Genomic DNA, 12,148 nt, shown 5'->3' with positions numbered 1-12,148 from the left:
TTAAAGAAGGCTTGTCCTTGTGACACATCCTCTACCACTGCACATGTGAAACCTGGTCCTGAATGGCTGCTGATAGGTGTGAAACTCCTATGACTACAGGTTTGACAAGGCCTAGGTTTTCCAGCCCTGAGTCTCTGCTGAGGTCAGGCTTTAGACCCATCAGCCTGACCTATATGGCGAAGGTGCTACAGCTAGCAGCAGGTGAAGGGGACTCAGACCTCACTTCTCTGCTTGGCCTCGGGCAACATCCCATGTTTTAGAGAAGCAATAGCAAGCGGGGATGGAAAGTGTGCTGAGAGCTCCTCCCTGCTTACAGAAAGTAGGGGTGTTTTGTTCAGAACTAGGGGACAGTCACCTCTGTGTTCCCTGTCCCAAAGCCCGGGGACTTGGTGCTAGGACCTTGTTCATTACCCTGCCTTTAATCTCCCCCACAGCTCTGCTCACTTCCAGCTGGGCTGTCAGGCTCTGTGCGCTGCTTCTGTACAGACACCTGGTGCAGGCAGTGGAGGGACACCACAAACTCCACCTCTGGTTCCTTTCTGTTCACCTTCTTCCCAAACTTCACAAGTGGATCATTGCCAAAAACATCTGGAGGCCTGTGGTGAGTGACATTTGGCTGTGTGGATTTACCTGGGGCAAAGAGACTTGTTCTTACCCCAGTGAGCTGTTCAAGACTGATTGAAGCTACTTGGGACACCATACTTGGGACACATTGAAATAGGAGCCTTCCTGAGGACTTCCATGCAATGAGATTCACAGTATATGTCTGACTACAGACCTCTCTGGCTAGACTGACAACAAATTGGCACCAGATATTAGAAATTCACCACATCTGGCTTTAAGAAGGGAGTAAAAAGTTAAGAGGTTTAAAGCTTTAGTCACCAAAGCCAGAACTGCCTGAAAATTGTTTTTAAAGTTTAGTTGTAAACAAAGTAATAATTCATATTACAGTAACCTTAGAGTCATATCCCTTTTGTTACTCATTTGTTTTGTCAATTCAACGACTTTCACAAAACGAAAAAACTTCATGAAGTGTGGAAGGTTTTTCAGGGGACTGAGTACTAGAGCACAATATTGTCTGACGTGGAAATAAATTACTGACTGCAGAACAATATATGATCTTTAACCTTTAAAAACTATATTTTTCAGATAAGATGAAAACGGATAAAAGATCTTCAACAAAACTTTTGAAGGAAAGCTACTGTCTGTGTCTTGAAACCAGAGATGAAAGGGGCAGAACAGATTTCTTCATTCATATATCTGACATAAAATTATGAAAGAACAAGGAGGTGTCAGCAAGATGTAGAATCCACTAAGTGATTCTAAGGTGAACACACAAAAGTTAAGGAGTTAAATATTGCATATGTTCTGGCAGATAAAAAGAGAGTGACAAGCAGCAAGAACTGCACTGAACTTGGTATGTGTTGCTGATGCAACAGGTGAGCAAGTAAAAATTGGTGCAGAATCTGTATTAAGACTTAGAGAAAAGAAAACATTGTGGAAATATTTCAACTGGGTAAAACAGCTTGGAGAGTATAGGAATAAATTTACCTGGATTCTGAGCTAAAGATGAACAAAACTTGGATTATTAAAACAAATAAAAAAGTGTTAGTATTTCTAAAGTCATAGCAAGGGAATGCAAAATTACTGAATCTGCTGGCATCTATCCTGTGTATCACAGGTCAGCATCTCAGGCCCTTTTCTGTAGTAAGTAATCACATATTCTGTCAGAGACTGAAGCAATTGCAGTGGTCATAAAACTAGATGATAACACATCTTTCCAGCACCACATTCTTATTGAAATTCAGTGTGAAGTTTGCACACAACTCCAACTAGTGTCTTTCAAATATGCTCCAATGCCTCTCCATTACTTTACTAAATCCCTTGAAGCAGGAGTGCACAACTTAACCTGTTTTACAGATAAGAAATGGAGGCTCAGCTGTATACATATACTCTGAATATGGTGTAGTTTACTTTAGCAATCTGGAATGTGGAAAAACCTAATCTCAGACACTGCAATACATACATAAAAGCAGTGAACAACTGTAAGAGATGTGTATATTTTTAGAGGAAGCAGCATTTCTCTGGTCCTCTCACTGCTCTGCTGGGTATCCCATAGCAGTTTCCACAAAATTCACCCCAGACAGGAAACACTTCTGGCTGAGGAGATGAGGGCACACGGTCGTGGGAAATGAGCACAGTGAGGCACTGCCTGACTGAAGCCAGTAAGACATTCTTCAGACTGGTTGTCACTGGCCAAGGGCTCAGAGGAAGCAAAATCCTGTCCTGGCCCAGGTCTCTGATGGTGCAGGTGGTGCAGATGTAAAACTCTTCACAGGTATGCAGGATTTTCTGAGTTTCTGAGTGCTTTGACCTGGTTGTAGCCCCACTTCTCAGCTCTTAGATGTGCACAAGTCGATGGGGCCGGATGGGATCCACCCAAGGGTACTGAGAGAACTGGCAGAGGAGCTGGCCAAGCCACTGTCCATCATTTATCAGCAGTCCTGGCGATCGGGGGAGGTCCCAGTTGACTGGCGGCTAGCAAATGTGACGCCCATCTACAAGAAGGGTCAGAGGGCAGACCCGGGAAACTACAGGCCTGTCAGTTTGACCTCAGTGCCAGGGAAGCTCATGGAGCAGATCCTCCTGAGAGTCATCATGCAGCACTTGCAGGGCAAGCAGGCGATCAGGCCCAGTCAGCATGGGTTTATGAAAGGCAGGTCCTGCTTGACGAACCTGATCTCCTTCTATGACAAAGTGACATGCTGGGTGGATGAGGGAAAGGCTGTGGATGTGGTCTACCTTGACTTCAGCAAGGCTTTTGACACCGTCTCCCACAGCATTCTCCTCAAGAAACTGGCTGCTCTTGGCTTGGACTGGCGCACGCTTCGTTGGGTTAGAAACTGGCTGGATAGCCGGGCCCAAAGAGTCGTGGTGAATGGAGCCAAGTCCAGTTGGAGGCCAGTCACTAGTGGCATCCCCCAGGGCTCGGTGCTGGGGCCGGTCCTCTTTAATATCTTCATCGATGATCTGGACGAGGGCATTGAGTGCACCCTCAGTAAGTTTGCAGATGACACCAAGCTATGCGTGTGTGTCGATCTGCTTGAGGGTAGGAAAGCTCTGCAGGAGGATCTGGATAGGCTGCACCGATGGGCTGAGGTCAACTGCATGAAGTTCAACAAGGCCAAGTGCCGGGTCCTGCACCTGGGGCGCAATAACCCCAAGCAGAGCTACAGGCTGGGAGATGAGTGGTTGGAGAGCTGCCCATAGGAGAAGGACCTGGGAGTGATGGTGGATAGTCAGCTGAATATGAGCCAGCAGTGTGCTCAGGTGGCCAAGAAGGCCAACGGCATCCTGGCCTGTATCAGAAACAGTGTGACCAGCAGGGCTAGGGAGGTGATCGTCCCCCTGTACTCGGCTCTGGTGAGGCCGCACCTCGAGTACTGTGTTCAGTTTTGGGCCCCTCGCTACAAGAAGGACATCGAGGTGCTTGAGCGGGTGCAGAGAAGGGCGACGAAGCTGGTGAGGGGCCTGGAGAACAAGTCCTACGAGGAGCGGCTGAGGGAGCTGGGCTTGTTCAGCCTGGAGAAGAGGAGGCTCAGGGGTGACCTTATCGCTCTCTATAGGTACATCAAGGGAGGCTGTAGCGAGGTGGGGGTTGGTCTGTTCTCCCACGTGCCTGGTGACAGGACGAGGGGGAATGGGTTTAAGTTGAGCCAGGGGAGTTTTAGGTCAGATGTTAGGAAGAACTTCTTTACTGAAAGGGTTGTGAGGCATTGGAACAGGCTGCCCAGGGAAGTGGTGGAGTCACCATCCCTGGAAGTCTTCAAAAGACGTTTAGAAGTAGAGCTTAGGGATATGGTTTAGTGGTGACTGTTAGTGTTAGGTCAGAGGTTGGACTCGATGATCTTGAGGTCTCTTCCAACCTAGAAATTCTGTGATTCTGTGATTCTGTGATTCTCTCTGCTCAAGATATGGTGTGATCCTGACCCTGGTCTGTGCCTGGCAGCTGCTCCAATATTAAATCCCTGTTTCTGGTTGGGTTTGTAGCTGCTTGTCTCTGGGTTTCTGATACAGGTTTCTGACCATGGCATCCTAGTTCTGTGCAGCTCTCCTCCTGACTGGGGGCCTTGGGCACAGGGTCCTGGCTTCACCCCTGTCATTGCCTCAGCATGCTCCTGGTGAGAGAGGATTTAAGGCTGCACTGGGGGCTGTGCAGCTGAAAGCATGAGGGCTGTGGAGATACAGCTGCAGGATATGGTTGTGTGAAGGTTTTGCATATAGCTCAGAGAGCCATGAAGCAACTTTTTTTTTTTCCTCCTGTAAATCTGTGGTGTCACACAAATTCTGTGTAGACTCAAGATAACTATTCAAATGAGTATCACATTGCAGTGTAATGCCAGCTGGACTAGTGAATTAGTCTCGAATATTACCCACGGTAATGAAAGCTGAGCAGTAGCTTCTCATAAAAGTCTATTTTATTTTATTTTATTTTATTTTATTTTATTTTATTTTATTTTATTTTATTTTATTTTATTTTATTTTACTTTATTTTATTTTAAAAGCTAGTCCCAAATCAAATGATATTTCTGAAACTAGATCTCTGCATGAAAATAAGTTAAGGGAATGTGGGAATTTCCAACAAAATTGTTTGAGATAAGGGACAATATTTGGAAAGTTATATTTCCCCATTACATTCCTATTTTGCCCATTATTTCCCCCATTATTTCCCCACCATTAAAAAAATAAAAAAATAAATAACAAAAAATCTTTGAAAACACGGTCATAAATGAAGTCTGAAATTCAAGACATAACAATGCTGATGGTCATCCTTCCTACTTAGAAAGGGCCTTATGAAAACTCCAGAGTTCAGTGCATGCTGTGATAATTCATGTAAGAGTAATTGTAAATATTTCACTGCAACTCACCATGCTAAATCCTCTAGAAGATCCTTGTAGATGAGAAAACTATCCAGCATGTGAAACTCTTCTGTTCTTACCATGTCACTAGCATCGCTGATTATGGCATTAAGTCACTGTTTACTGCATTAGCTATAATCTAATGAGATACTTCCTGTGGCAAATCCACAGCGGGAATAGCTGGACAGATTGTGGAGCTTCTATTATTAGAATCCTCTTATGTCTGACATTGAGCATAAAAGATGGGTTTTGTAGTCCAGAACATTTCTCAGACTCTTAGTTGACAGTAAGTCCTTACAGTTATTATCAGAAAATATAGCCAGGCCTGCACATTCTCATTGATCAGACTTGCAAGTCTATCAGTCATGTTGAGATATGCAAAATCTCTTGACAAAGGAATGATGACTGAGATCCTAAGAATAAAATCCGATGAGAAAATACAATAAATCATTCTATTACCAAAGCAAATTTTTCAGAGTCTAGAATTTTCCTCCCAAAGATATTTTGTATGTAGATAGGTTATGTGTAGGCTTACTTTATGCGTGGTTTCTGAAACACCCAGGAAATCTTTACCTAATAGACAGACTGCATGAGAAAATCAGTATATTCAGTTTTCAGTGGGATGCCAGAATAAATTGATTATGTTACCATAGGATTCAGCTGAACATACTGGCATGACTGCATGTCATTGCATGGGATACAGAGTCATTTATTCTCGTCTGGTGCTGATACAAGAGGTATAAGACAGGAAGAGAAGACTATTAGGTAGGCTGTCCCAAGAAATCTGATCATTTCTATTCTTCTAACAAATTTCTATAAAGATAGGATGCAATAGGATAGTAGGGATAGTGCTATTTATTCATGTGAAACATCCCAGATAGGTCCCAAAAGGTCTTGGGCAGTTAGGAAGGCAGCTGTATGGCCTATCTGCATGACAGCAACTCATATAGCTACACGGTGCTAACAAGGCACAGGCAGGTCACTGTATGTGCTCTGACCCAGGGAGAAGCACCCCGTATATGGTACAGACAGTCTCACCATCTGCTCCAGTGCTTTTTTCTTGGAGACCTCCCGCCCACATTCAGGGCAGCTGTCAGAGCTTGGCCTGTCCTGAAGGAATCAGGACTAAGGAGATGCAGCTCTGGGCTTCAAACTTGTGAAGAGGAGGTGATGACCTAGTGAAACTGGGCTAGGAAGTGTGAAGAAATAAATGGCTGAGAAAAACATTTTTGAAAGGAAGAAAATAGCATAGTAAAGAAATTCAGGAACAATTTGTTGAGATGCTAGATCTGCATCCATGCAGTGGGCCTGCTGCACTGCGTGCTTGTGTCAGCACAAGATGTAGGGGTCAGTGGGCAGCTCGCACTGCAGCTCACTCTGTAAAACTCTTTCCTGTATGTTGGTGTTAAATGAGTGGGCCAGGCTCCCTCATATCCCAGCTTCATCAAGAGCTGTGGAGATCATCTGGTAGCCTCAGGATGGCTCTGGCTTGTGCCTATGCCCAAAACAGGCTTATTCAAAGGAAGAGGAGTGGGCACATCTGTCTCAGAGGTGCCCTGTGATCCTAGAATGCAGGTTAGGAACAATGTGTCACTGACTGAAATGAACCAGAGCTCTCCAGAAGAGCTCAAAGGTCACAACAAGCTAATCCCCACGTCTGTCACTGACCATGAAAGATGAGTGCCAGCTCTGTTAACAGAGCAGCCCATCCAACAGCTCAATAGGAGCAGGCAGCAATATGTGCATGCTGCAGTCCAAGGAGGAGGCTAACAGGCTAGCTACAGAGCAGGAATTGAATCACAGCACTGTTACAATTCTTTAATTGGTATTTCAAGGATAGAGCCAAAATGAGAGCTGCAGTATTTCAGAAAGTACTTTATGTTTTAGGTGTTGATACTGCTCTGTTGAAAACTGTAGCAAGAAATATATACACTGGCTTGTCTGAAGTTTGTCCTGAGAAGTCCTCGCAGAAAGCTCAGGGCCAGGAAGGAGCCATTTCTGAACTGATGGCTCTCTAATGCCCGACCTCACAGCCTTCCATTTCCTGAAGGCTGAAATCCTGCACAAGGAGATACTTCCAGATTTTTTTTTTTGACCTGTCACATAGTTCTTTTCTTTGCTTGTTTATCATGTGAATGTTCAGCTGATATGTAAGTCTAATAGGCATGGTAATCCATTGCTGCTGTCGTATGTATATGGTAAAGGAAACAGAACAAATCAACTTGTTTTGTTTTGTTTTGTTTAAATAAAAAGTCAACATGGCAAGACACTCACTTCTGCTCTGACTGACTCACTCTCAGTTTCAGTTCCAGGAATGCCTAAGAGGGCAGCGTCATCCCCTCCAAAACATTTTTTCTTTTCATATGGGATTATATCAGCAAGCAGCTGCCTCTTTTGCCAGACTGTCAGGCTGGCTGTGCCAGCTTCTCCCCAAAAGTGTTACAGGGACAGGGTATCCCTACCGAATAAGCCCTGGGGTAGCAGAGCTTTGCAGCTGGGGAGCCCCGAAGGGCAGCGCTGTTGCCAGCTGTGCAGCCTCCAGGGGAGTCAGGGCTGGGCGGAGGGGCCTGATGAGTACTCCTCTGCTCTCCTCTGCGCACTGCAAATGAGAAATACAGTGGCTAGCTACCATGGAAAATGTGTGTCCTTGCTGGAGCCCTGCAGCGTCACCCTGGCCTGGCTGGAGGGGCATCCAGGCACCCAGGGAGCGGTCTGCGCGCTCCTCCTGGCGGCTCCGCTGCCGAGCCCTCAGCCCCCTGCAGCCCGGCCGGCCGAACAGACAGCGCTGCGCTGCGCTGCGCCCACACCCAGCATTGCTCAGCTTTGTGTGTGGAGTGGGGCAGATAACAGATTTGAACTAGCTGACATTTTGCAATGTATTTGTACATTATTTATTTATTTATTTATTTATTTATTTTAATTTCAGGCTTGTGAAATACGAGGATTTGATCAAACTCTGAGGTTACAGAGAGCCAGCGGCTGACTTTGAATATTAAGGTTTGTTTTCTTAAAACTGAGCAATACTCAGTTCTGGTTAGGAAACTCCTGTTGGTTGACTTTGGTGTGCTCCACAGGTCCAGTGGCACAGACCAATGTTGCAAAACTTCATTCTGAAGAGCAGGCCTGAATCCCTGTTCTGAGGAGCACTTGGCACAGCAGGCAGGCAGGGGTCTACCTGCCTGGCTCTCAGACTGTTTGAATTGTGTGTGGGGGCAGCCACTGCGGGATCACGGGGGGCTATGTGCCATAGGTGGACTAGCGCAGCGTGGAGATGTGCTGTGCCGCTCTGCATTCCTGCTGCATCCTCTCTGCCAGTACTGGAGTGATGTGATCAGGGAATAAGTGGGCTTTTTACCAGTCAGAATTATTCTCCAGCCTGTCTGTACCTTTCAGACAGAATGCAAGGGGAAGAGAATTGAGGCTGGTGCTTTGTGAGTTTAGCTTATGAATCACTCGCGAAGGGAACCTCACTACTGCTAATCTGTTACAGTACACATGAGAGGTTTTCACCCTACAGACTTCATTTACTAGCCTGTTGTTGTAGGTTGTTTCATTCAGGAGATATTGGGTGATTGAACTGGTTTTTAAAACAAAGAGTGCTTAATGTTGAGTAATAAGTTGGAAGTCACTCATGTCTGGGGCACAGCTGGCAGTTCTGCCCTGACACTGAAGCTAGAATTTATGACCCTTCCACAGCCTGAAAATCATAAATATTTATTAGCTATATGTGCATATTGGGCTAATGAATAGCATTCCTTGGGGTTATTTAAAAGCATCAGTAAACTGAATTTGATACCATTAGGTGAACATTAGTACTTTCCACAAAGGACTTGCACCCTGGGCCACAACTGGTGTTGAGGGTAGGTGGACAGATTCACTGTGGGGCTTTAGTCGATCTGCTTGGAGAAAGTCACTGTGACTTTTAGAAGAGAAAGCAGTGATTACGTTACTTGTTAATATTTGCAAGTCCACTAGATTATTTGCTTTGTGTAAATCTATGTAGCAACTATGCTGGAAAAGTCAAAGTCAACAACTATTGTCAACTATATGAGATTTATTTTTCCTTTTTTTTTTTTCCTTTAGTAAGGAAGACTTTTTAAAATGTATTGTTGGTAACAGCTGACAGTCTCAACCAAGGTATGTAGAGCACTACACATTTACAGACTTTTTCATAAACAGTTGCTTTCTGAACGCATTTACCATTTAAGTAGTTCAGCCTGATGTCTGGATATAGGAATACTCATCCCAGCCTAAGTGTAATGGAGGCATACACTATTTTCCATTCTTTATATACATTCACTATATCCTTTAGGTGACTAATCATGTCAGGAGAAGTAGATCCTAACATGTGATGGCTCTATATTCCCTCTGAGGTGTTACGGCTGCTGAATGATGAAGTTGGCCATAATTTTATGTGATCCTAACACAATTTGAATATTGCATTTGAGCAGGTTTTCCTTTCTCATATACCCCAAATTCCTTGTGCTTGACTGAATTCAGTTAAGTCCCATTATTTGTTATTGTCTACGGTACATCTGAATTTTAAAACAAAGGATATAGCCTACTTAACATTGAAATGGAATACAGGCCATGTTGCTGAGGACAAAAGTATCCTACACATAGTATTTGACTTCTGTGTTTAATCTTTGATTCTATCTAATGCAGAAAAAAGACACATTCTTTTAAACCAGGTTAGCTAGTGAATACATTTTATAGTGTTCAGTAAATGGCATTACTGTTCCAAACTCCAAGCTATGGTTTTTCTACTAGACTGCAAGAGACAATGTTTTGTTGTTGTAATTGCTACAATTGGAAAATTTGCAGTTCTATTTCATGACTAAATTGGTGCAGTTCTAACTATTACATAAGTATTTTGTTTTTTTGTGTCATATTAAATTCTTTCAGACAATGGTCTGAAACAAAAATGTTTTAAAGGACTAGGGCAGGGGAGGGAATGCGGATATTGGGTGAGGTGCTTGGCCAGCCCACAGTGTCAGAGGGTAGGACACTGCCTTGGGCTGAATGGCAGATTTGCTGTGCCAGATTCTTGCTGGCAGCATTTCCCTGGCACTGTCTGCTCATTAGGGCTCTGCTTCTATAGCATGCTTAAACACAGGGAAACGTTCATCCTTGTGAATGAACAAAGATAAGCATATGTGCACATTAAAGGTAAGCATGTACTTATGAGCTTTGCTGAATTTGGGATAATAAGAAATTGAATGCATGTGTGTGCAAAGGTATCAGAGAAGCTGTTCCAGGGACCCGGTTACCTTTCTGCCATTAATTATCTTATTTCTGAATGCTTCAGATATTGCTGCTTATTATCCATCCTGCTGACATTTCAGTGTTGCTTTTCCAAGTGCTGCTAGAAAGGACATCTAAGATTCTGGGACACTGCTGTGTGCCAGTGACTGAATTCCATAGCCTCAGGACTGTCGATGCAGAGAGCCCTGCATATGAAGAGGGAAAAATCAAAGTTTTCCTTCTTGTGCACATGACGTTGCCCAATTCCTCAGGACAACAGAGTGAAAGAGAATAAATCTTTCCTTGCAAAGGGAGGATAGTAGACAGATGAGAAGTACATTTAACACTAAAAATGAAGGATGACTCTATTTTCATTTTTGTTCAGTTAGGAAAGACACAAAACAAATAGACCTTGGGGGTAAGAGAGACTCAAATTAGAGAATTAACTCTATCAGGATGTTTAACCTCCAGCAGGACTTAGCAGTATTGTTGTTGCTATTCTCCTGTAAAGCATATATCGTATACCCAAAGGCTGTGCTCCCTGGCAAGATAATTTCCACCCACCCCTTATTTCCAGCTACCCAATAAGAAAAATCTGCTGTCACTCTTGATAAGAAATTTGCCTTGTAATAGAGAGCTTTGTGATGCAGAGGAGTGTATCTGTAGTGTCTACCCCGTATCTCAAACCTCATTACTGAACCCAAGATTTAGCCTTAGCATCAATACTGATTTGCTTTTCATTTTTACCAACTTCTTCATTTTTTAACAGTTCACAGAATCACAGAATGGTTTGGGTTGGAAGGGACTTTAAAGCCCACCCAGCCCCAACCCCTGCCAAGGACAGGGACAACTCCCACTGGTCCAGGCTGCCCAAATCCCATCCAGCCTGGCCTTGGGCACTGCCAGGCATGGGGCATCCACAGCTTCTCTGGGCAGCCTGGGGCCAGGGCCTCACCACCCTCATGGTAAAGAGTTTCTTCCTAATGTCTAATCTAAATCCTCTTTTAATTTAAGCCTGTTACCTCTTGTCCTGTCACTACACTCCCTGATAAAAGAGTCCCTCCCCAGCTCTCTTGCAGGTCCCCTTTAGGTACTGTCAGACTGCTGTAAGGTGTCCCCAGGGCCTTCTCTTCTCCTCTGCACACACTCTAACATCTGTTTGAGCTTCATCCTCACTCACAGATTCTTCTAACTATACATTATCCTACAAGTGTACTTAGAGAAAGAAATTGAATATTAAAGCTGTGCATCACATTTCTCTTTGTTTCTCTACACATACCCTGTCCTGACTTTTAGGGCCATTTGTCAGAAAAGTGATGTTACAGTAACAAAATATAGATTGCCTTCAGATTTCCAGCTTGGTATCAGAGCAACTATGGAGCAATCTCAGCTGGAGGCTGCTAACTCAATAAATTACCTGCCCCGGTAGTGACTTTTGTTGCCTTCTGTCCTGCTCAGTATTTTCCCATTCTGGCTCTGTAAGTTTTGTGAGGTTTTCCTCCAGCATATTCATGTCCAGCAGGCAGATCCAGAGCCTCCTGTTACCATTACGAAGGGCCTTAAATGGTGACAGTAGGATGCAGTTTTTTGAAGTGTTTGCTTATTTGTAGGATGCAATCTTCTGAAGCATCTGTTTACTTGTGGGTAGTTTTGCTGTGCATATCAAATACTTGAAGTCACTACCATAATTCAAACAGGACAAACAATCTGCAAATAAGAAACCTTTTTATATGAGCAGCTCTCAAGAACTTCACAACTTCTGAAGGAATTACATAAACCTCCAATATAAGATGCTGCTGTTCACCGCTGATGACCCCATGTATATGTGCTCTGTACAGACAATACTCAGAATGCTCTGTACTTGGATGGCCGGCACCTGTACCCCAAACCCTCTAAACTTCAGATTGCAAAAGACTGCATCAGGTATCAGCCATTTAACGGTACCAGCAGGTGCCTGTGATCATGTCAGGCTTCATCACATCTTG

This window comes from Aythya marila, assembly GCF_965140915.1.
Source record: "Aythya marila genome assembly, chromosome: 9".
NCBI lineage: Eukaryota > Metazoa > Chordata > Aves > Anseriformes > Anatidae > Aythya > Aythya marila.
The sequence above is the reverse complement of the archived record's forward strand: the minus strand, read 5'-3'. Positions refer to the sequence as shown.